Source organism: Ambystoma mexicanum, chromosome 10 (assembly GCF_040938575.1).
Source record: "Ambystoma mexicanum isolate Mex_15411 chromosome 10, UKY_AmexF1_1, whole genome shotgun sequence".
NCBI lineage: Eukaryota > Metazoa > Chordata > Amphibia > Caudata > Ambystomatidae > Ambystoma > Ambystoma mexicanum.
In genome coordinates, this window is record NC_090932.1 from 963,675,265 (window position 1) to 963,700,582 (window position 25,318).

At 46.1% G+C, this 25,318-nt stretch overlaps 1 protein-coding gene across 3 annotated transcripts in view; it reads right to left on the minus strand.

Moving 5' to 3' along the window:
• FNDC3B (fibronectin type III domain containing 3B) overlaps positions 1-25,318 on the minus strand; it is a 796,261-nt gene that overhangs the window by 497,496 nt on the left and 273,447 nt on the right. The window lies entirely within an intron of this gene.

Consider the following 25,318-nt stretch of genomic DNA (forward strand, 5'->3'; position numbering starts at 1 on the left):
TGCATGATTAAATTCGACAGTTCATTGTTGCATATTTTGCCACTTTAACCACAAATTAATCACAGTGCTTGGATATCCTTGACAAAAAATGGACAGAACACAAAAGCACATATAACACTTATCATGCACATGTACTACCTGCGCGTATTTTCTCCCCGTTGCTCTTTTTGCCACCCCTTTCCTGTTTCGCCTACTCTTCTCATTCACTCCCCACCTCTTACACCCTCTTACTCTTTTCCAAGAATCCTTTCGTACCCAGAAAAAGAATGTTCTAAATAACTACTCCGAGTCTACACAATATACGAGACTCCTACTATTTTCTCCGTATCGTCACTTATTTATTCTGCAGTGGACGAGACAATGCTACGCGGCGCCGTCTTCTACCCCGTTCGGGCTAGGATACCACTTCTCTTTTTCTCTTCACCTTTTACAAAAACCTAATGGCCATATAAAGGATAGATCAGAAAAGCCTCATCATCACTCACACAGGCCCTACTCTTCCCTATCACCCGTTACCACCTGTCTCTCCTATTCCCCCCTTACCTTTCCTTCGTAACCTTCGCAACCGGCACTCACGTGTTCAGTCAGGTGACTCGAGGGTCGCCGCTCTCAGTCCGACCCCAGTCAGGCTGGCACCCCAACCAAGCCGTGGCCCACCTCGGCGAGCAGCTTTTCAGTCGGGTATTCGTCAACCGGGAACCCTTGACCCTTCTTCGTAGTGCGCACAGGCTGGTCGGCCATGGAGGCGATGGTTTCGCTGGGAAGCGTCCCGGATCTCGCCGCTTGGTGCCAGCCTCGAGGCACCTCTCTGATCACGTCGGGGTCGCCAAATGTTTGTGCCCACCCTGACTCACACGTGTGAAATTAATAAAACCGACACTCCCTGGGCAGGGAATAAGGCACAAAAGAGCAGGCTGCGAGAGTTCGAGGAAAAGTTTATCTAGATCTCTGAGAGCGCTCTGACCACATCAAGGTTACAACACATTTATATAGTACATCTACATTTTTAACATATGATGCTACGTTGGACCGGGATTGGTCAGCCGTGGTGGTGACTTAGGTGTGGGCATCATCTCTTCCTCCGGATTGGTTGCTTGGTTGGCGTGAGGATTGACGTCAGACATTTGTGCTCCGGGTGGGTGAAGGTCAGGTCGCTGTGAAACACGGTGGTAACTATCTAAGCTAAGACAATACATGCTGAGTAATGCATGCACTAAATAATAGTTGATCAAAAGAGTCTCAGTAGTGTATCATGTCTTTATACAAATCACTCAAGAGTTTATATCATGTACAAACTTGGGTTATACAGGTCACAGGTTTATGGGCCTTGACCACTATAATACTGTCATTGAACTATAGGGTTAGTCTCACACGAATCTCAGGTATGTGGCACTTGTTAGTATTGGGCACGATATACTGCACAGGGGTCTAATGTTAGTTGGGGGATCTGTTGGGTGGGCTTCATAGCAAGGTAGGCAGTCTGGCACATAAAAGGGATGCCTAGCAAGAACACAGGGTTAGAATGGCAATAAGTTTCAACTGGCGAGCGTAAGAGGGCAAGGACACTTTTGTGGAGATGGACGAGCTCTGTGCTTGGCTCATGTTGGTTCACATGCAGGACAGTGATCTCAGAGGAAAAGGGATGTGTTACATTTATTATTTGTTGCAAGCAGCTCCGGCCTCAGCATGAGAATGGAGCTGCCGAGTTTTCCAGTTGGAGTGGGGACAAGGGTGGGGGCCATGTGCTCCGAGCTACTGCGGCGGTCAAAAGGGAGGGATGCATTTTGTACTATCGCAGCGAGGCCTGGTTACCAAGATGGAGTCGAAAGGGGGTACAAAAATAGATGCCCTGTGTCCTGCTCGGTTGTCGCATCTACGCAAATGTAACCAACGGTTAGCATTGCATAAGGGCGAGGGGCGTACCCACCACTAGAGGCACTTGGTCCAAGTTTGTACTGAGAAGTGATGGCAGAGAGGGGCCCATTGGCCCTTCGCTCCCACACACATGTTAAAATCCGAGCAGGTTCACTGATATCAGGAATTGGTTATCAAAACTGGTCCCATAATCTTTAACTGCATTGCATTTCAATAATGCAAGTTGATCAAGTATTGTGTTGCCAACAAACAGCAGCTGAGAAACCTCAGCCTGCATAGATCCAGTGAAGAGTAGCACTCACTGAATACACAAGAGGGACAGACCATTGCCCTAGACACTTGTTACATGAATCTCAACACCCTGATTTAGAAAAACCCATTGATGACACCATTGTTTACTGGATTCTTACTGGTGAATTTTGTGTGTGACGAGTGGTGAGTGGCTTGTGGAGACCTTGTTATAGTATTGATATAAATTGGTCTATCTGTAACTTTTGACACTAAGCACAATCTGCGACTTCAAGCCGAACGTAGGAGCATTATTCATTAATCGTGTCCTTCAAAAGATCAATCAGGTCGGACCTCTTGGACTGATCAGTTGCATTCCCTCCTTTTTATCATCTTTTCATCTGCTTCACTGTGTTGTTCTGCAAAGCTCAGCTCATTTCCCCTAATATATAACCTGACTTTATCCTCATTGGTGAGGATTGTTGGTTCCATGTCATTTCATCGCGGGATTAACCCTCGCTGGGTTTTTCTCAGCGGAAATTTTATCGAGAGAACTCATCCAATTTTGTATTTTTTAAAATGTGTGAGTATTCCCCTCTAACCCCCCATTCCTTTTATTTTTTTTGTATTACCGAACATCCACACCCCATATATATACGAACAAAAGAAGGAGATGGCGAACCGCACTCCCGCGGGCCAAGCATTAGTGGCAAACTCCAAAATTCTGGATAAACACAAAAAAAACACTTTGTTGTAAATTACGGATGCTTTTAATGTTTAAAAAGAAAAACATTGTACAAAATAAACGCAGTACAATAAGCAGCAACACAAAGACAAACAGAGGCAGGACGCCATGGTGCACGACCTGCAGACAACGCGTTTCGCGCTACACTGAGCGCTTGATCACGTAAGGGGAGAAAGAGTTAGCTGGTAAAAGTACACATTGTAAATGCAGTCCTATTACTCTATCAGTCAATTCAAAGAGCCATGGCTATGGATGGAAATACGGGCGGCCATGATGGAAAGGGGTAAAAGTGCATGTAGAAATATTACTAAAGTAATAAAAGATCTGAAACATACCCTCATTAAGTTTTAAAATGAGGGATAAAACCACAGAATATGTACATAGTGCACATAAAAATCAGCAGTGGGTAGTAATGCAGCACAAAATTATAAAGCAAAATCTATATTAAGTCAAAATCAGCAACCCCAACAAAATACCGTATGTACAAATAACTATACACAGTCATCAAAGAGGGCAGATGCAAGATCAAATGTAGCAAAAAAAATTCATGGATTACATGCACATAGTAAAAAACAATACCCCATATTGGCAATCAATGAGTAAATAAGATGACAATCATGCATTATTATGAATAACAAAACTAGGATGAGGCATGGTCGAAGCCATAAGATATATACCCAAACCAAACTGCGGATACTGACACCAAGAACCCAATTATGCGACAAATACATGTAATAATTACAAATGAACTATAGAATATAAATAGGACACAGGACTAAAGTGCTAGTGCAGGAATGAAGATGAAGTCATCATCATAAGGGGAAATATGGTAATGATTCCAAATTGCAAAAAATGGCAAGTCCTATCGACACATATGATTTCAAAAGGTAGTAACAAGAATGAACAGTAAAACCGCAATAATAATGGTAAAAACTCAGGCATACCTCATCATATACAAAAAATAATAATTATACACCCATACATCCAACTTTAAAAACCAGCCTAGGCTGCTGAGACAAGCAGTGGTCACTGCAATTATGATAAATAAGGGCATGAATTATGTGTTATGCAACGTGCAAGTGCAGGTAATGTTCCCAAATAAAGTGCATAAATAGCAGCAAGACAACAATGTGTCTATCGGGCCTCATGATGGCAAAGCCATACTAATGTGCAAGTGCAAGAGCAGCAAGGACATTCCTATTTGTCAGGAGCCACAGTTGGCAATAAAAGTAAACACATAACAGTAAAGTCCCAAGTTATATTGATAGCCCCCCAAAATTCGCGCAGTTTTTTTTCGATAACATTTCCGCAGAGAAAAACCAAGCAAGGGTTAATCCCGCGATTAAAGGACGTCATACCGGATTTTTTAGTACCTCTGACTTACTTATTAAATTATACACAGACTCGGAGTACCTCTGGTGAATCCTTACTTCATATTTGAAAAATCTGGGGGTGTGGGGTCAGGGGACAGCTGTGGTCTTTCCACGCCTCCGAATTGTGAATTCTTTCCTTCCTAACATAGGCTTGTTTTACCTTAGAGCTCATGTTTTCGGAACGGCCTTCTTCCTCACCACTGCTGTGCTTGCACCCGAGCATCACCAACAGAGAAAGGCGTCAAATCTTGGGTATGTGCATACTACACTGAAAGGGAGATTGCCCTGTGCTCCCCCCCACCAAGCCTCGCCAGCACGACGTCATTGGAAAACATTGGATTGATTTCCTTTCTGGCACCAATCCAAACTTGAAGGGCCAGGATGGTTATTGTTAGCCATGAGCACTGAGAGCTGAGCCATCTGCTTCATGCCAGAGTATGATACCACATGCAGTCATGACGCCCTTAACGGTTGGCCACACCTTTCATTGTCGCCCGACTGTGGACCAACCTGCTACACACTATGTTGGTGGGTTGAGTATATTTACCTGCATGTAAGAGGACTCCTCTAGACTGCTGACCAAATGCTAACATTTCTATAATGCTTCTTGTATCTATATTCCCATCCTGCGAAATAATAGATGTTAATATAGCTTTCCAGAGGGTTTATTCTATACGTTTACTTGTTATCCATCCTCCTCCTCATTGTGGCAATTCTAACTTTCTCCAGTGTCCACCGGATGCCCTTCTCCCCTTATGAGGCATTCCACCCCTCGCGTTTTAGTAGGGGATGTTAATATAGATTTGTATGATGCTATGGACTCCCAAGTCCTCCTTGGCAATGATGCTTTGAAGAACCTTGGCATTCATTTATGGTCACTGCCCATATCCATAGCAACACACGCACCTTAGATTTGGCGATTACTTGGAATGCCTCCCCCAGTGACCCGCAGCTGCCCCTACCCTCTTCTCCCTCTACCAGCAACCAAACCTCTGTCTCTTTCCGAGACCAGTGCAGGCTTTCAGTCCCCTCCTGGTTAACATTCGCTCTGGTTTGGAAAAAGATGCTCCTGCAGAACACTATTTGCAAATCTATAATGGCTTTTTAGTTAACGTGACCAATAAGGTTGCGCCAATAAAGCTCAAAATTACCAAGTCTAACATGTTGGGCAATAGCTGCTGCATGGCCTCATTTATTTTCTCACCACTAAACTCCAAAAAATGGAGTGAAATTGGTGGAGAAATCCCAGCCAGGAACAATAAAAACTTCAACTAACTTGATATAGACGTAGACATAGATCAGCAGTCAGGGAAACTTATTAGGACTTTTTCCCAAACAAATAGATGCTGCTTCTAACGCCAACAAGGAACTTACACAACTAGTCAAAAAATACTTGAATTCTTTCTTCAAACACAGATCTCGCAGTGCATCAAGGTTCAATGGTATTTTGGCGATAAGATTGACAACACCAGAGCATGCATACAAGTCTATCCCTGGATGCTTACCAAAACGAATTAAAAAATACTTGTATGGTCTCATCGCCCATTACTTTAACACAGAGTGACTTCTTGGCTATAGTACAGGATCAAACCCACTAGTTGTTCCAGCAATCCCTGCCTTTTTCACATCATCATGGAAGGCGTTGATGTCCTAAACCGTATAATTACTGAAAACAAAAAAAGCACGGTTTACACCCCACCTTAAAAAGTCTTCTCTCGACCGGGAGGTGTGCCCCTACTGCTGCCCAATTACTAATTCATTGTATTGTATTTTATTGTACTTGTTATTTATATAGCGCCTTTTACCATTATTATAGTCTCAATACGCTTCTGGTGGGAATGCCCTCGGGGACCGAAGTCCAGAATTGAGTAAGATTACAATGCGTGCGTGCATTTGGCCAAGTAAGGCTTTGCAAGGCTTGCCGGGATCTGGGTAAAGAGCAACCCATGACGTCAGGATTGTGTATGGGTGCTGAGGAGAGGAGTCAGGAGATATTGTGAGTGCTAGTGACTCGCTATGTGTTCAGCGTGCCCAAATTTGACAGGTGTTGAGGCATAGTCTGGTGTAAGTAGGCAGAGATAATGTGACCCGCATGACCACATTTTGCCATAGTCCTTGCTGTATTCGGATGTGGCCATGCCTGCAACTAATGTCCACCGGAGTGGTGCATATACGTACCTTTGTAGCTTCAGTGGTCATTTAATTCATTGATTTGTAAGGCTACCTTGCAAAATTAGACTAAATGCGAGATACAGCTGACTAAAACAGTCAGTGATATGCATGGTTAATTTCCCAATCTATCTAAGTGTGGTGCTTGGCTAAGGTTCTATTGAGAATACTAGGCAAGGCTGCCACTTTACAATTTCAAGACTATCGAAAAACGCCAGTTTCAGGGTGATCAGCAACCTGAATTTTGTCTTTTTAGAGGCACAGAACCTACTGTGATGGGACAGGAATGAGAAGTGGACACAGAAGACTCCTGGTGTTTGCCATAAACTTTTATTAAATAATAAAGGGGCTGGCAAATTCCTCACTGTCCCTAACCTAGGAGGTATTTCCCTACCTCATCCATAAACTAAGGACCTGTCCTGCGTCAAGATGTCCAAAGCAAAAATGTCCTGTTTCCGAAACCCTATCCTAGCCCTCAACTGCTAAACGTAACTCTAAGGTACTACGGGTAATGTCTCTTGCTTGAAAGTTCGCAAATGTTCAAGTTCGACAAAAAGGTATAAATTCAACAAAAGTTCCAACTGAAGGCTATTCACAGTTCCAGGGAATTACTTCCTTCCCCACCAAAGTTCAAAAGAATAACCAAGTCCTTTACTGTCCAAGAGGATACCTCCCTTCCTCTTGTTGTTGCAATTTATTCCAGGGGAAATTACTCCCTTCCCCAGGTCCTTTTCACATCCAAAATAATCCAAACATTCTAAGGGCATGAATCTTCCTTGGGATTCTCGTACTCACAAAACAGCACCTGGTATATTCCTCAGCCACGTTCTTTCATATAGTTCTTTGACACAATTTGAATGCAGGTCCCAGACTCGCAAAACCTCTGGTAAACTCTCCTGCCAGGTTCTCTTCATCACTGCAACTCAGAATCCTTAGGGCATGGGTCTTCCTTGGGATTCTTCAGCACACAAAACACCTGGTATACTCTCCTGCCAGGTTCCTTTTCCACGTTCACTGTAGACCCCTTCACAAAATGTACATTGCCTGGTATTTTCTCCTGCCAGGACTTTCATTATGCAGTTAACTTTACACACTTGGCTTTCCTGATATACTGTTCTGCCAGGACATTATTTATTTTATTTATTGCATTTGATTACACGGCCAAACCCTTGGGTATCACGGCGTACATACATCTTAGTCAAACATCTTGGTTACAATCATTTAAGTTACAAGTAAGGCAGTTACTAGCAGCTTCAGCCATAACCGGAATATTGATGGTCTTCGGCAAGAGGGCAGTCTGTGTTGTGCAGTGCTGCTAGTATTTCTTGAATTTATGCAGTTCACTTTACACACTTGGCTTTTCCTGATAAACTCTTCTGCCAGGACTTTCTTTATGCAGTTCGCTTTACACACTTGGCCTTGCCTGGTATACTCTTCTGCCAGGAATTTCGTTATGCAGTTTGCTTTCCCTGTATACTTTCCTGCTAGGACTTTTTTAGCATACATTTATTTGGATTCCCCTCTCTGTCTCTCCCAAGTCCGTACTGTGGGTCCCTGATCCCAGTTCAACTGTTTAGGGCTTCTGATGCCGTGCCTGATGGTGCTTCAGTGTCCCACCACTTTCCCTGGGCTCAGCGGTTGCTTCTTGATCTCTCTCTGCATCTCTGACTCTGTATCAGTTGCTTCTCTGGCTCTCGCGGCTTTCGCTGACCCTGAAGGTACACCCAGTCTTCGGTCAGCGTCCCAGCTCTCTCAGCTCTCAGAAAGCACTGCCTGCTTCCTTTCACTTTGCTACAGCCTCCACAAAGCTTCACTGGGCACGTCTCTCCCCGGGTTACCTTCTCGCGTCACATTGCCGCTCCGCTTCCTGCACCGCCACCAGCCGCCGTACCCCCAGTTCTCTGCTTGGCTGTCCTCACCACAGCTGGTTAAGAGGATGAAGGACTCCATGCTTCTCTTCCCGGCATGGTTTTAAACTGTGTAGCGCCAATCGGATTCCTCCAGCTACTAGACTGCTGGTGTTGGTTCGCATTAGGAGTAATCATCATTGCTACTTGCCCCTTCCTCATCTCAGTCTCTACTACTTTGTTCACCATCTTATATTGTGGAGTACGGTTAGTAGATTTGTCAAGTCATCGAAGGGGATAATGGCAATATGCCATTAGGGCATGAGGAACGAGGGAACATCCCGGAAAGGAAAAGGGGTGCACCATGTCTCACCTGATGATATCATGGCTTCCCCCCGAGGGACGCCTTCCTCCATGTGGTCCTCTCTCAAATAGCCACCACCAGGGTCATGATCAGGTAGTGGCTGCCCTCCCCTGGCCACATGAGGAGAGACTATCTCGAGGAAAGAAGTGATGACACCATCAGAGTCATCACACTACCATTTTAGATGTCAAAGACTCTCTTGCCTGGATCCAGATCATCAACAATGTTGTTGGATCTATCACCAGCTTTTGACACCCCCAGCCACTCCCTATTATCCCAAACCATCAGAAACAAAGCCAGGGTATCAGAAACTCATCGACCCAGTGTATTCATCATCTAAACTAAACTCTTACATGATGTATTGATGAATCTCTGCGCTGTTTTTCAAAACGACATCAATGTCACGCAAATAATGTTTAGCTTTGATCGAGAGTAAGAGGCTAGCATTGCATCCAGCAATAGTCCCAGTATCAAGAAATGGAAGTGGATCTGTGATAATTGGTTAAGGCTGAACCAAGATAAAATGGATCTCCTGATGGTCTCCACTGCCTGTTCTTTAGAAAGGGTGCCTAAAATGTATTCAGCAATTTTGCTTTCAAGATCCTGGACCCAAGGTAAACACATTGGACATAAATCTGGAAGCTACATTCTCCTTGAACATTCATCTGAATAATTCACATGGCTCTATTACCGTATATTTATGTTGTTAAGACAAATGCAACCTCTACTTTCGGAAGTGCCCTGCCACTATTGCCAGTGCCTTTATAGGTTCCAAAGAACAGTAATGTAATGCCCCTTATGCCGGATCACCAAAGTCATCCAACAACTTCGAGCCCTGCAGAATTCTGCATCCTGTTCCGTTGCTGGCACTGAAAGATGGGCATGTATTACCCCTGTCCTAAAGAAACTCTGTTTGCTTCCAATAAAGGCTAGGATTACTTAGATTGCACCCAAGACCCTATGCAATCTTGCTCTGCTCTACCTCAGACATCTTTTACAAATACACACTTTAATTGGGCCACAGAGACCTGCTAGCAGTAACCAGATCCTTATTCCAAGCTTGAAATTAACAAGAGAGCTGGTCATTTTTTTTGTTGGCTCGTGCCGTGAGATCTAAGAATGCTCATCTGAAGATACTCTCAGTATTATGGTCCTGCTTTCATTCCGTAAACAAATCAAAACCCTCCTCTTTACCTCCCTTCTTGTTTCTGGAATTTGCAAAGCACTTTCACACCCTTGTGATTGTAGTACATAGAGATGCCAACAGCTACCAAACTGAGCGGAGCGGGCTCTTAATCTCATCTTCGGTGGAAACAGAGTTGCTGAACATAGGGAACCTACCTAGAAGCTCAGGTACTCGGCACACCACACCAGATCAATCCACTCCCATACCTGGAACACACGCATACACCGTTGATTGCTTGAAGGCAGAGGATGGAACTCTACACATGGCCTGCATAGAGATCTGCAGCTGCGGTACTCTGTATGACCCCTTCCAACTAGGACATTTACTCGATAGACAATATTTGATTTAAATCCAGTCCCAGGGAAAATCTGAATGTCTAGCCTTCATTTTAACCCCAAGAATGTGGTTGCTGAATCTCACTGCTGACATGAGGTTGGTTTTACTTGTTATTGCTGCACCAAGGGCAGACGATTGGTAGCCCTAGGTATTGTCCCGAATATACGGGTGATGCGAAAGCCGGTCCTCTTATACATTCAACCTCTTGCACACATAGATCATCTTTAAGCCTGTTTGCCTAGCATAGCTACTAAGAGCTTCTGCATTGCTCGATGAAGGCGAAATGAGATGCAAACTAAGCCTGCTAGGCTCTTTGGGCATCCCATTGCTTCAAACACACCCCTTATTACTTTGGCTCTTTCCCGCAGGAAACTGATTGTGCAGAGCTAAGTGGTTCAGTGGAGAAACCAGACATGTCAATGTGCTCAACTTAGGATCTGATGGCAATGCATGTCTGATTGATTTGCATGCAATGGACAAATCGTGTTCTTTACCTCCTCACAAAAGACCACCCAGCTGCACAATTAGGCAATTGTAAACTAATGCGGGCCCTTCCGCAGAAGGCTTGCATGATCAAATGTATACACAATTTATGCCTAGCTCGGCTACACTTAGATCACCCTTTGTCAGAAACAAATTGTAAACATGGACAGCCGTTTTGTTTAATAGCGCACATCTGGAAGTCATCTGTTCTTCTACAGGTCCCTTGCTCCTAAATGCATATAAAGATGTAAGAATGGGAAACCTCGTGCTTTTGAAGAAAGGGGAGCCTTATCCATGCGGTCACGGGTTCTCTTTCTGAGGAAGTAGATGCCAAAGTAAGAGCCTCTCCACCCCTTTTGCCTTGGCTGTCGTCCCCACCATAAAAGCATATAAGTTGGTGGAGCAGGCTGTGTTTAGCAATGTTTCATAGCGATGAGATCATGTGAAGGATTTTCAACTGCTGGTAACAGTATAACTTGTAATGACAGAAAAGCCAGCCCATGCTGGAGGACCCTAGAGTAGCATTAGAGAGCCATGTGAGTGGTGTTTATTGGAATGTGCCCAGTTATATCGGCCAGCCTATCCATCTTCTAAAGCAAATGCACCCCATATCGGTGGCTCCCTACCTCTTGCCCTTCCTGTTCTTCCAAATGTCTTGTATGCCACCATATCTCATTAATTACAATTGTCTTCCTGTGTGAAATATCCTAGAAGAACTCTGGTGGTCATCAAAAAGCAAAGACATTCAAATTGGTTCTCGACTTCTATTGAGAGCAGAAGCCTCTCAGACCCTTCCTGTTACAGCATTTTAAATAGTTTGATATCTCTCATAAAAGGAAAAGGGGCAAACTAAACCAAGTGCAAGGCAGATGCTGACCATCAGACACCGGGCGGGTAGAGCAGACAAGTGATGTTCATGGTGATGGGTATCTTGGATGGGGAAAATTAGAGAAGGGGAAAACAAATATGGTGTACGGGAAGAGCTAAACTATGGGGTCTCAATGCAAGCAAGCGTAGGGCTTGTAAGTGGTGTGTGGTCATGTTCTAAAGACATATGCACACATTGAAATGAAAAGATCATACAACAATGTGCTGCCAATTAAAATGAGACTACCTACTACAAATCGAAGAAGAACCAGAAGGTAATTTACCACTCTTGGGTGGCAATTCTGCATGCAAACATTATTACCCAACTCCAGTAGGGTGGCGAGCTCAGTGCTGCAGCTGACGTGACTCACTTTGCTTTAACATCACCTAGACTAGTTGATCTAGGCACTTGGCCCAAGAAGAGTAAAATACACTAGGTCACTAAATTGCCAGACACGTATTGCTTGGAAAAGGAATTGAGACAGTCTTGTAACATCCATGTCACTCGCTTTCTACACGTCTCATCAGGGAAGAAGCAAAGGCTGGTGTAAAGAGCCATGCAGGTTCTGTGGCAGATCAAGGATTGATTTCTGCAAAAACTTTGACGGACTACAGTTCCTGACATGCCACAGGGCCCCACGTATGCATAACGTAATGTACAAGTACAGCGAAGACGACAGGGGAGGACTCCGACCTCCGGCCCATGAGACTACTTGGGGGACCTGGACCCACTGCACTGGACAACACGCTGATTTGCACTGCCTACACTTACTGCTTTGCTCATTCTTTGAACTAAGGGCAACTCAGGTTTTTTTTTCCATTTTGATCATGGCCTGCTTTATTGACTTTTCCTGCCTTCTCTCTCCGTTTGCTGCTAATTACCTGTATCTCCTGCATTTGGAACCCAGTCCGCTCTCCGCACTTGCTATCTCTGGCCTCACCTGTGCTTACATTTCAGCAATTAATTCCTGCCACACTCCTGTGTTTGCCTCCAGCACTGCATACTTCTCTGTGTCTGCATGATATCCATGCTCTGATGCTGTTCCTCATGGCCGCCCTGCTTCCTAGTGATCATGGCCCTGCTCCTGCTGGATTACGTTTCCTGTCTCTTGTTGGACTATCTCGTGAGACATTGACTGTTCTCCATTCGTCATAAAGGTGTGCAATTGGGAGAGATCCCCGTGGGTTCTTTACTGATCTCTATGCCATTGTACCTATGGACGTGGCTGCTTCATGTTTTTCCCTGAGCCCATTGCTAGGTCCATCAGCTTTCTTTGATGGTTCCTCAAGTAAGATCACGTTGCATTGCAACATTTGGCTTGACTGGTTGCATTCTTCCTGTGTATCACTTTTCTTTGCTGACTGGGACTGCCGCCTTGGCATTTGCCCTTGCACTGATTGGCCTCGTCATTTCCTGTCTGCTATGGTTCACACTGCCAAAGGTGTGGCTGGCAGAAAGGTCTGCGGGGCAATGGTGGTGAACACTATCCCTCCAGATCTTGAGATGTTAGTCCTCTTGAGCATAGGAAGTGGAAAAGTATCCTTCTAACCAAATCCAAGAGGATCCCATTTCCTAAAGGTAGAGAATAAATCAAGGACATTGCCTGTTTTACAAGAGACCATATTCCATAAAATTATTCTGGGGAGATTCACTCCTTTCCGCCCTCATAGTTTTGGTCTTTGAAATGAAGGAGCTCCTCAATACAGTGGGGGATATGATGCACCTCAAAGCTCTTCTGTTGCACAACTAGGCCGTCTTGCTTTCTGCTCGGATGAGCAAGTGGCTCCAACCATTCAGCAGCTTTGACAGATAAAGCCAGGGCTTGGAAATTGTACACAGTAATGTAGACGAGCTATCCCATAACCTCTTTATCTGTAGCATGCAAGTTTTAGGCCTCAGCAAGTCCCTGGGGCTTTACGGACCACTGCAGAGGTTCCTGTCAATTAAAGCCACCATGGAGACCCACCCACTGTCTGCAGCAAGGCACCAGAGGAGAGAGCTCTGCTTTATCCTGGAACTATGAGTGCCAACTGCTGGAGCTAGTTCTATACAGGGCATGGCCACACGCTGCCAGCAGTGCTGGGCCTCATAAGCCTGAAAAGGCCGCACTCCTTCTCAAGCTGTGCCGTCCTCCACCACCCAAAACGTTACTGGCAATTTTTAAAAGGTAGAAATAGCACAGTCTCTGACACAAAAATCGATAGAAATTCAGGAAGAGGAGACGGGAACCATGATGTTTTGTTAAAGTATGAGGTTACTACCTATGGAACACACTCCCCGCTAACATAAGTAATGAGCCCTCCCACACCCACTTCAAGAAACACCTACAAACCTGGTTGTTCAACAAATTCTAACCTACCTGTATAGGACTCACCTACATCCATAAGTTTGTTGTAACTGTTTTGTGTGTATAACATTGAAATTGTAAATGTTCATCTCTGCCAACCTGACCTCTATGTAACTATAATGCCATTTCCTTTGCTTAAGTATTGACTTCCTTATTTGTAACCAGCAAGCTTTCGTATGATCTTGTAACCTACGCCGTGATACCTCTGGGTTTTGGCGTATTAACAAATGCAATAAATAAATGAAATACCTATAAAATGTGAAGTCTACAAACATGTGACGTAACACTTTTAAGGCTACTATAAACAGTGATTGTAAATTAAACATTCATAACCATACATATAGTCGCTCTCTCACACTACAGATGAGACCTTAACTCATGCTACACCGCTCACTACCTCACAACACTCTGTAACTAGGGTATACCACTAAGGTCAATGGCCCTATCTTTATTGGATAAATCCTTTTCCCATTTTGCTATGTAACATGTCCTGTAGCCTTAACTGTACTGCCACAATATATATACCATTATAAAATATATCGAAAGCATGTGCTCATTTCTAAAGGTTAACCCACCTTGCCAACGGCCCTCTAATGCTTGCATTGTGGTCTGAGATTTTATATTTTTTGTTGGGGATATTTTCTGCAAACAAACCTAGTTCTCATTAAGATAACAATGCCTTAATCCTGTTATTACTGATTTCTCCAACTCTAGTTTATCTTTTACTTTTCACATCAACAATCCCTTGTTTATGAGAAGGGCGAGAATGACATTTTACTACACATCTCAATCTACCTTTGATGCATCTTTAAGATACTTCTTATGGGCAGCTTTCCAGAAAATGATGCCTTTTCCCCCTCAATACCAACACAGATGGGACTAGCACAGGCTCTTACCAATCAGGGGTGGGCGGAGCCATCAGCTGCACGCTTGCTTGCTGTTGACCTTAACGGCGGTTCGCTTTGATATCTCCGGCAGATGCTCCGGCTTTATTTCTGTAAGTTCTATCAACTTTTCCATGTCAGAATTCAGAAACGGAAGAAAATTGAAAGCAAGAAACGCTCTGCTAAGCCTCACAAAGGGCACACTGACCTTATAAGCAAAGTGTTCTCCATTGTCTGCTGCTGAATGAAACCGGACGCCTTTATTTTCTATTCAGGCACATCTCAGATTTCTGATGTGTTCTGTACTCTCCAAGAACAGAAACTCCAATAGTGTCAGTCTACGGTGACATAGCAGACATTCCCAATGAATTCCATTACTCTACTGACCAGAGTGACTGCTCATGTACCCGCAGGTGGTTCTGGCCTCCTTAAGTTGAGGAAAATGTGGTTGTGGCCTAAAGGTTACAGAGCCCTACCTAACAGAGGGTGTTCAGCAGGGAAAGGGTAGATTTGCGATCTCATCTGCTTGCCATGTAAGCATTTCTTAAATTAGATCCAATAATATGCCCCACATACATTCTATATGCCAGGGCACGTACCCAGTTGGTTAAAAGGGTAAAGGGTAGGGGCTTAAGAAATAAGCGACAGGTAAAGGTGACAGTATGGTGATATATAACCACGTACTGTGAGGAACCTGAGGGCATCCTTCCATCTACTTCCCTTGGATCTTCCTCTCAGGCGGCCAGGGAAAGGCCATCGCTCTTGGATCCTGACACAGGGTGGGGGGTGTGTGGGGAATGCAAGAATCACCTGGGTGGAAGAAACTTTGGGAGTGGGGACAGGATGTCTTTGGGTGAGGCATTGATGAGGGAAAATGGGAGAATCCCTTCCCCCCATTCTCACCCAAACAATGGCCTAGGACGTCACGGCCCAAGCACCCCCCACGAGAAGAACCTGCTCACCTCCGCACCAGACGTCAAGATCCACTGTGGCCACGCCCCACACGGCCAGGGAGCCTGCCCGTTAATGAAACCACGTGCGGGAACCTCAGGTGGAACTGACATCGATTTTATGGACCAGCTTGATTAGACAATAACCACAAACGCCATCATCGTTAGAGATGCCATGACGACATAGCCAACAGAAAAGAACACACGTGCAACCATGCACATCGGTCACTCACACACCAACCTACACAAAGAACATACTCAGTGCTATGATACAGAGGACCGTATACACCCAAAGACATGCATCGTTGTTATTTTCCACATAGGCCACCTACAGCACCGCAGAAACGCAAGATGCCTGAAGAGCTTGTGTATATGCTTGCAGACGCTTTCTCGCCACTAACGCATGAAGACACCACCCTACATATCTACTAATGCATATGACACTCTGTCGCCCCTCGCAACCCCCATATTATGGATCATGTACCGCCACCCAGAAGCTAGGCCCAGGTAGGCCGCAAAGCAAGTGTCGCCAGGCAGAAGCCTCTCAGACAAAACTGCAAAGCACTGATCACGCAGAACAAGCCCCAACAAGAGCCCACAGCCAAGGCCGCGATGTTGCAATCTACATGCCGTGCTCCCCGCGCCAAGGTTACACCTGCCACTGCTAAACGCTCCTCAGAGCTGAAATACAAATCAAATGCTCATAATACTGCTCCAGCCACGGTCTCACCACACATGACCAAGCCGACCTGATACGTTGCCAAGGCCTACAGGACAGAAAAGCGCTGAGGTCTCACGTCTGGGACACAGTCTGCAACAATAAAGTGACAAATTGGACACCTAGAGCGATGGGAAAGACATGCACATTAGCCAATAGTCAGACCTGTCCATTATCCGCCACTGACACATAGTCACACATTGTTGCCAGCGCCAGGTACACTGCGAGCTGGGAACAACGATGATGCCAGGCTTGGGGGCATGCGGATGAACCAATCAGAATACGAGGGGCGCATCATGACGCCAATATAGTCTAACCAATCACCAAGTGTCCCCTTGTAACAAATTTGTTGTAGCAATTGTTAGGGACGGCCCAAGCGTACCACCTGACCCTTCCAAACCCAAAAACAATCTTTCCTATAGGTAGCTGTACTGATTTTACCACTAAGGGAGCCAGCCCGAAGTGGCGCTAGGTTTTGGGGATAGTTTTCCCAGGTGACGCACTTCATACAATGGTAAAAAGGGCCTGTGAGCCCACTGATGATGAGAGCCTCCTGGATACATTTGGTCTGAGAGTGCGTCCTCGCTTGTTTCTGTAATAAACAGCAGTACAAACCTTGCTCTTGTGTGTGCCTCATACTCCTTTTGGGACGCGGGAGGAGTTGGGGCCTCCCCAGCCCTGGAGGTCCGCGGACGGCCCTGCCGGTCCCCGGGAAATCACCCCGACAGCATGGTATCCCCCTTTCGCTTGTCAGAATGAACCCTCCCTTACCCCTGGCTTTGTAGGCTATTGTCAGTCGTTTCCTCTTTCACACACACAAACTGTCCTACAATCATATTGTAGACAGTTGGGGAGCAGGTGCAAGTGGATCTAGGTCACCTGGCCCAAGCCCCGCCCACCTGGTGCCTCCCTGTCTGCTGTTCTTTTTCTCCACTTAGAGCAAGCCCCGCCCACCTGGTGCCCTCCTGCTTGCCTCTCTTTTTCACCACTTAGCAAGCCCCGCCCACCTGGTGCCTTCCTGCTTGCTGCTCTTTTTCACCACTTAGCAAGCCCCGGCCACCTGGTGCCTTCCTGCTTGCCGCTCTTTTTCCCTACTTAAGGAGCCCTCCAGCCTCTTTTCCTTTGCAGATGGCGAGCAGGTGCAAGTGGATCTAGGTCACCTGGCCTAAGCACCACCCACCTTCTTAGCTCTGCCTCTTCCTTCCTGCTCTTAACTATTAGATCAAGGGTGTCTCTCGCCCGGGCATCCTAAGTGAAGGTCAGACGAAGAAAAGGGCAATTCCTTTTTGGACCAGGAGGACCCAGGGCCCGAACCTCTGCTCAGACAGCAGGTAAGCATGTACCAACGTGTGTTACTCCCTCTGTCCCCACAGGCCATCCCCACCCCCTCTGGTCCCCCTGTGATGTTCCCTTGTGCCCCCACCATTCTCGCACACAGGTGTTGCCTGTTTTGCTTGATTCTTCTACCCTGCTCCCCCCTGACCCCCTTCAAGCCTACTTCTGCAGGGGTCTGTCCAGATAAATTCTGATTTTACCATCACCGTTGTGTGGCCAATGCTGGATTTGACTTTTATGGACTTCATTCATTCACGGTGCGTCACCCTTTCTCAACTCTCATGCTGGACTTCCTTTGCATCTTGTACTCATGGTGGCCCTGAATCATGCTGTTCCCATCTTCATCTTGTATCCTGGCTTGCAACATTATGTGTTACTACTGACTTCTGCAATTGTATTCACTCTCCCCTCTTGCTTCTCCACTCTTGACTGCTAACGCTCTGTTCTCTCCTCCTTTCCCTTCTCCATTGTCCCATCTCCTCCCCTTACTTTCTTCTATGCACTTACTCTATCAGAAATGTCCCTGGACCTAGTTTGATAGCAACCTCGTCTGTCTCTCCCCCCCTCCCCTTACTGTTTTTTTCCTCCCCACCCCCACTCCCGACAGCACTGAAATGTCGTCAGGCCTAGTATGATAGTCGCTTGTTTTGTTCCTCCCCTACCTTTCTGCACCCCTCTCCCTCACCTCTTGTTTTTCTCCGTCTCAACCAGAAATGTCGTCAGGACTAGTAAGGTAGTTGCCTGTCTGTTTCCATTTCCTTCCCACTCTCCCCCTCCCTTCCTTATCTATGGCTTAGCTCTTGCACTATCTGAAATGTCATCAGGCCGAGTACGATAAATTTCACATCCCTACTGTTCATGGCTTGTAAGAATGTCATTGTATTTTGCCTTGGTCCCTCCCTTTCCTTGAAGCGCTTTGAAACACATTGTGCATAGGCGCTATATAAATAAACTACCATATCATATCATGTTCCTGTAAGAGTGGGACGAGGAGGAGGCAACTGGGAGTTATGCACACTTCCATTCATTTACAGCACTTTGGTACTGAGACGAAGAAAAGGACTATGGAGGAATACGATTCCAAGAACCAGGCATGTGCCAGTAATAGAGTTAACTATGGTCAGGCAAAGGATTTGCACCTGCCACCCATTAAGGGGCTACAGGTGCATAAAATGAGAGACCAGGAATGGAGAGGGAGAAACCCTGCCTGGAGAGATGGATGCAGCAACCCGACATGAAGCAGGCTGAAGAGGGCCCGCACAAAGGATGCTGTGTGTTGCAGAGGTGTGACAGGGACGTCAAGGTCAGAACAGGCCACGAGAGCGTCGAGACACCTGAAGTCCACAGGGCTGTGGGACACAGAAGACTTCAGAGTGCTGCAGACCGCTGCAGCAAGTTTCGTAGGAGGCGAGCGCTGAAAGCTAAGAGATTTGAAATGCCTGTGGTTTTGAAGCTGGAAGAGCTGCCTTCTTGGGCAAGGGTACCCCCAAGATCTTTTAGAACTGTGTTGAACTTGGAGAAGGAAACCCTGAGGACTGTTGGAACTGTTTTGAACTTTGAGAAGGAGAAGCTGAAAAGCGAGCCAGGTGCTGGAAGAAGCCCAGAACTTTATGTTGGAACACTGTTTCTTTTGACGCTGACATCCCTACACATTGTCTATCTTTAGTTGTGAGAGCAAATATAGGTTTTGGACACAGACAGACTTCTAAGTTGAACTTAATGGCACAGGCTATCCTTAGCTTAGTTAGGTAGGGAACCTTAGCTTAGAGCAAGGCAGGCCTTCCTCCATCCTGACATTTAAGAAGGATAAATAATTTTTGTAGAAGACGTGAATCTGTTGCCTGTGTCTTACTTCATTATGCCTTCACAGTTTGTTAAAAGGGTAGAGAGGAGGGACTTAAGAAATGAGGGACAGGTAAAGAGGAGAGTACTGTGTTACATAACCAGGACAGAATGGGTGTGGGTCAATATCACAATAGCAGAGCTTGAAATACAGATTCTGATAAGCAGGAGTGAAAAGCATCCCCCAGGCAATGCTGATCTTATTTTCCCTTTCTTCGTGCTATCCTTCTGTCCTTTCTCTGCTATACTTTGATTTCTCTGTCTTACACACTTACACACACACACACACACACACACACACACACGTAAACAATTGGCATATGTGACCGTACCTTTCCTCCCCCAGCCCTGCCCACCGCAAAGTTCCATGGATATAATCGGATCAGAGAGCAGTATGGCGCAGAAAGGAGCTCTAATATCATTACTGCCTGATCTGAAGGGGAAATAAAACATAAACATGCATCTATTCATTTTCTGAAATAACTAGGCTTGGAGAAGTATGAATTACAAAAGATTTCTGTTTTAAAGTTAACTTTTATTAATACTCACCTAAAATACCCCCATTGAAAATAAATGGGAATTACTTTTTGTACTCCCCAAGAAATAATGTGAGTCCCAAAACAGGCAGGAGGATACTCTCATTGCAGAATCTTCCGTGGGGCCCTGCGCCTAGGCCTTGTGAAAGAGCACACCGCTGCCGCAAACCTAAATCGAAACTCAGGGACGGAAAAGCCGAAAGGGAGCCAGCTAGAGTCAACCACGGCAACCCAACGTCACACTCCGAACTGCTTCCATGGCAACAGCATCAGATGGAAAGCATCAAGTGATGTGTGTACATTGGCGGCTCTCCAACTCGTTTAGAGGGAGACCTTCAGTCACACAAACAATAACAACCAATCCCGGCAGCGGCCAAATTCTTAGGGAAATTTAGAGAAGAATCTTGTGGAAATGCGTTTTTCATTTTCTGCAGTACATGCTTGAGCTAGACCACGCCCCCTCCTTATCTATTTCACAACTGTGTTTCTCACCAAACCACTATGGCTGAGAAAAGAAAGAACAGGCCTGGGCTCATCAAACCACTAAATACTAAAATCCGGCCCAGGATTTTAAAATGACCAATCATCCGCCTGCAAATCACTGCCAGTGAAATGGACTAGATGTGCACTTTCCTCATTCACATTCAGCCTGGACATCTAGAAAGCCTGGCTGTAGATCACTGTTCTGAGGGCCAAGGAGCCCAGGCCTGGCTCGCTTCCATGTGACAATTCGGTTTCTAGAATGACTGCTGAAAAAAAGTTGGCATGCCAATTTTTTAGCCCAGCACACCCCGTTAACCTCCACCACCACTCCACTCCCACAATTCTGCCATTTACCTACTTGTACGGAGGGTAAACGGGAACGCAGCCGACAGCATTTTTACAGGTGGTATTCTAATGCCGGTATTGCAAAATATATTCGCCCCTGCATGGACTCTGCCCCCCGCCCCAGCCCCCATTTAATTTCATTTCAGAATGAATTATGCACAGAGACTTTATTCTGAAATAGGGTCTTCGGGGGAGGAATTCTTTCACACCCTCTGTGAAATAAATTGATACATTCTCCCGTGCAGAGTTTATTTACGAATAAAGTCTTCAGGGAAGGGGTTATTTTGTGACACCGGAATTAAGACCTGGAAAGGACCCAGCCAGCCCCAGCTCAGAGAGTAACAGCACTTCTATGCACGGTCTAGATATCACCACGTGCATAGATTAATTTCACAACAGAGATCCGATTTCAGCTGTGGGCATTTTTGTGGCACATGCTTTAACTGAGGAGAGTCGGCAGTAGCTCTTAGCCACTACATCAACTTTAAGATAACCTTTGCATCAGCTTTCTGAATTTAGCCAACGGGCCCCCGCATCGAAAAGGAGGTATGCTCACATCCAAGTAAGAATTCACTTTTCAAAAGTTACACAAATCGTTCACGGTCAAACTATGGTGCATTGTAAACTTTGCCAGAACAATTGCTAACCTTGAACCATCAGAGCCACCATTTCAAAATATACAACAAACTCAACCAACCAGAAGCAAGCCATCCTCGAAGAATGCACTGACCCCCCCCAAGAGCACCCAGAACCCACAAGATTACCAATCTAATGGCTAGCAACCCCACTCCACGCCCATGGAGAGGCCTTTCTTATGGTCGATCGACTAAAAAAGTCCATCAGGGCTGAGAAAATGCCCCAATGAGGCCTGCTGTCTCTTGAATAAATGTTTTCATGAACCATCAACCAAGCTAATGAGAAGATAGCTCCTCGAGTTAAGCGCTCATTGCTGATGTTTGAGTTTAACCTACAAGTCCCAATCCCCTCGGGCAAGAAAAGATTATGGATAAAAAACGAGCACCACCGAGTTAGGTAACAAACCCCTGGTGTGTGCAACGCATTAAAACAAATATCAGCTACAAAAGGATGCACCAAACAACATTTCTTTAAATTATAATATTTTGGGTATATAGAAAAACAGGGGCACAAGTTACAGAAGGGCTGTGATGCATACAATAAAGGATCAGAAGCAGTAATCAGGGGTGAAGTGGGGGGCAGCAAATGGGATCAGGGGTCTGCACAATGCATTAAGTTGACGCTCCTTGACGAGGAGGGTCTTGAGCTCCTTTCTGAATTGCACACTTTCAACCCTGGTCCATAATTAGTGTTCTGCCGGCCACTCACGCAGACTATCAACTCCAATGCGGGCGATACTCACAATCGGCTCCCGACAGAACCCACTAACCTCATATCTGTCGTACAGAGAGAATACAAACACAAACATTGTGGCTTTTCTAATGAATATTACTCTATAATAAAAACTATGCTCAGTGAAATTGAAGGCGGCCTGAAAAAGAAACAAGACACACCAGTTTACCCAGGGTTAAACAGGTCCATGGGAGGACCCCTATGCTGACGTTTTATGGTGGCAAGTCTACAGCATCAAAGCGAGCTGCCCAAGAGGCTTCCCCCACCAGCTAATGCTCTAGGAACCCAGGCCACTGAGCAATCAGGGAGCGATTCTCTTCTCTTTGTCAGGGGATTGAAAGAACGCTTTCACGGAAGTGATCGGCGCTCAGAGCCGGGAGACGCCGGCTTTAACTGTAGGGAGATGGAGGTCTTCCCCCACGTTTCAAAGGAGCTCGCCAGCTGTGTTAGACAAAAGGGAGCCAGAAATAAGGGTCTATTTCATGAAATCACGAACAAAGCAGCAAGCATGCGTGAGAGACCAAGATAAAGCTACAGAACAGATAAGGGTGAACCAATTGAGGAGCCCTCTTTAAAAAATTGCCCCCGAAGCCCTGATGAAGGCCTTGATCATATGATAAAAGGGTAGGGACATGTGTCAGATATGTGTACCCTTTTCTAATTGGCCGAAACACGGAGTGTCCACATTGTGGAGTTTCCCATGCCCAAAAGGATATCTATTGCCATTCAGACTATCACCATGTTCACAGTTCGATTAATAAAGTAGATGTGGACAGTTCGACAAAGTGCCAGTAATTTGTCGCTAGACGACACATTGTATTTGCGAGACCACGAGGCACTTTATCACGATAGGGCCCGATGTTTTATTATTTTTTTTAAGTATGAAAACGATTTGTTATGGTGTTCTGTAATTGAAGCAGTATGAAATGAATCTCCTGTAAATATGAAATGTTTTAGGTTTGTGCAAGGAAAACTCATTGTTGTGCTCTCTTTAAGCACTTTACTTGAGTATCTTCAAAAGTCACAGATGGGAAGCTTAGCTTTCATACTCTTTTTTTTTTAGATTTTGGCGATAGTCCACTCCCACTTCGGTAGGAACCATGTCTATGTGGCTGACCCATACCGAATCCGGGATTGCAATAAAGAATTGATGAGCAGGAGCTATGTCTCGGGACAGGGGACGCTGGTGCAGCGTATGCTGCAAATCTAATCATTGTCCAGCATATATGGCCTACTATGCTTTTAATGTCTTCTAGATGTGTCCTCCAAACACTCAGTTACTGTCACAAAGGCAGGGCACAAAATGCTGTTAGGTTCAAATTAAAGCGAAGAGTAGACTAGTTACTCACATCCGCCATGGCACATGTTGGGAGCTCTGTAATACGACGGTTAAAGTCAGCTCACTGAAAACGCTGCTCTATGCTATGAACAAGTTTTATCATCTGCTAAAAAACAGACCTCAGATAACCCGATAAATCAGTGTGCCTGCTGCCCGCAAGACAGACCTCTGTATTGTGCAAACAAAGGGACTAAGCCCCTTAAAAAATAATGATGTTTCTTTTTTACAGTGTTTGTACCAGGGGCTGGTGTGACATCATCTGACCCCGGCAAGGAAGAGCAGACCGGATGAGTCACAGCTTTCCTGGCTGCTAAGCCAATGCAAACTAATTAAAAACAATTTCATGGCTCTGCTCATCCAGCCAGCAAATCTCCTATGGATCAGTGCTCCTAGCCTGCTCACGACGTTCCCGCAGCACACGGATCCGACCCTAACAGGATCGGTGGTGGTGGGGGTGCATTGTCATGCAGCAAAAAGGCAACATCGCTCAACTCTGCTGCTGTTGGGCCACATCGATCTGCTCGTTAGCATTTCTGTTCACTGAGCTTTCAATACCATGTTAGCACCATCTCTGGGAAGTGACAAGGTCTTGCCTGGGGTGAAGCCCCTGGTCAAGCCTCGGCAACGCTGGGCTATCTGCTAGGCTGTGTGGCATACTGCAATATTGTGCGGACCCTGGCCTACCTTGAGTACTGCCTGTCTTCCACCTCCACAGAGTCTACATCTGGGGCCTGCTACCATCTTGCCGAGGGGCAGCCCAGCCCCTCTGCAGACTACCGTCATCCTGTCTGCCCTGGGACGCTGGCCACATCCCCTGCTGACCCACCCACCACCTCCCGGAAGTGATATCATCTCACCTGGAGGAAAGACCCAGGCGAAGTCCTGGCAAAGTCCACGCTTTAAGCCAGATTGTGCGGCTTTCCCAGGGGTCGTGCCGGGCCTTGGCCTGCCTACCCGAGAGCTGCCTTTCTTCCATCGGCCACCTAAACAGAGCAAAGATCTGGTGCCTGCTACCATCTCAGGCCGCAGCGCAGTGTGGCTCCTCCATGGACCTCCCATCATCTTGTTCGCCTTTGGGATAATGTCACACCCCAGCTAAGCTCCCCACTGCCTCCTGGAAGTGACCACTTCTTGCCTGGGGTCAAGCTCCTGGTCAAGCTTCTGCAAGTTTGTGCTCTCTGCTAGACTGTGTGCCACACTGCAGCGTTGTGATGGCCAAGGTCTGCCTACCATGAGCACTGCCTGTCTTACACCTTGAAAGAGTCTACATCTGGTGTCTGTTACCATCTTGGCCAAGGTGCAGCCCAGCATCTCTGCAGACTGCCATCAGCCTGTCTGCCACTGGGACGCTTGCCATGCCCCCCGCTGACCCACCCACCACCTCCCGGAAGTGATATCATCTCACCTGGGGAAAATCCCCAGGCAAAGTCCCGGCAAACTCTGCACTTTCAACCAGACTTTGTGGCTTACTCGGGGGTCGTGCCTTAACCTGCCTACGTGAGTGCTGCCTTACTTGTATCGTCTACCTTCCACCTAGACAGATCTAAGATCTGGTGCCTGCTACTATCTCAGGCTGCAGTGCGATGTGGCTTTTCCGTGGACCTCCGTCATCTTGGCCGCCCTTGGGATGCTATCCCGCCTTCCGCTAAGCCCCTTACTACCTCCCGGAAGTGACAACTTCTTGCCTGGCCAAGCCT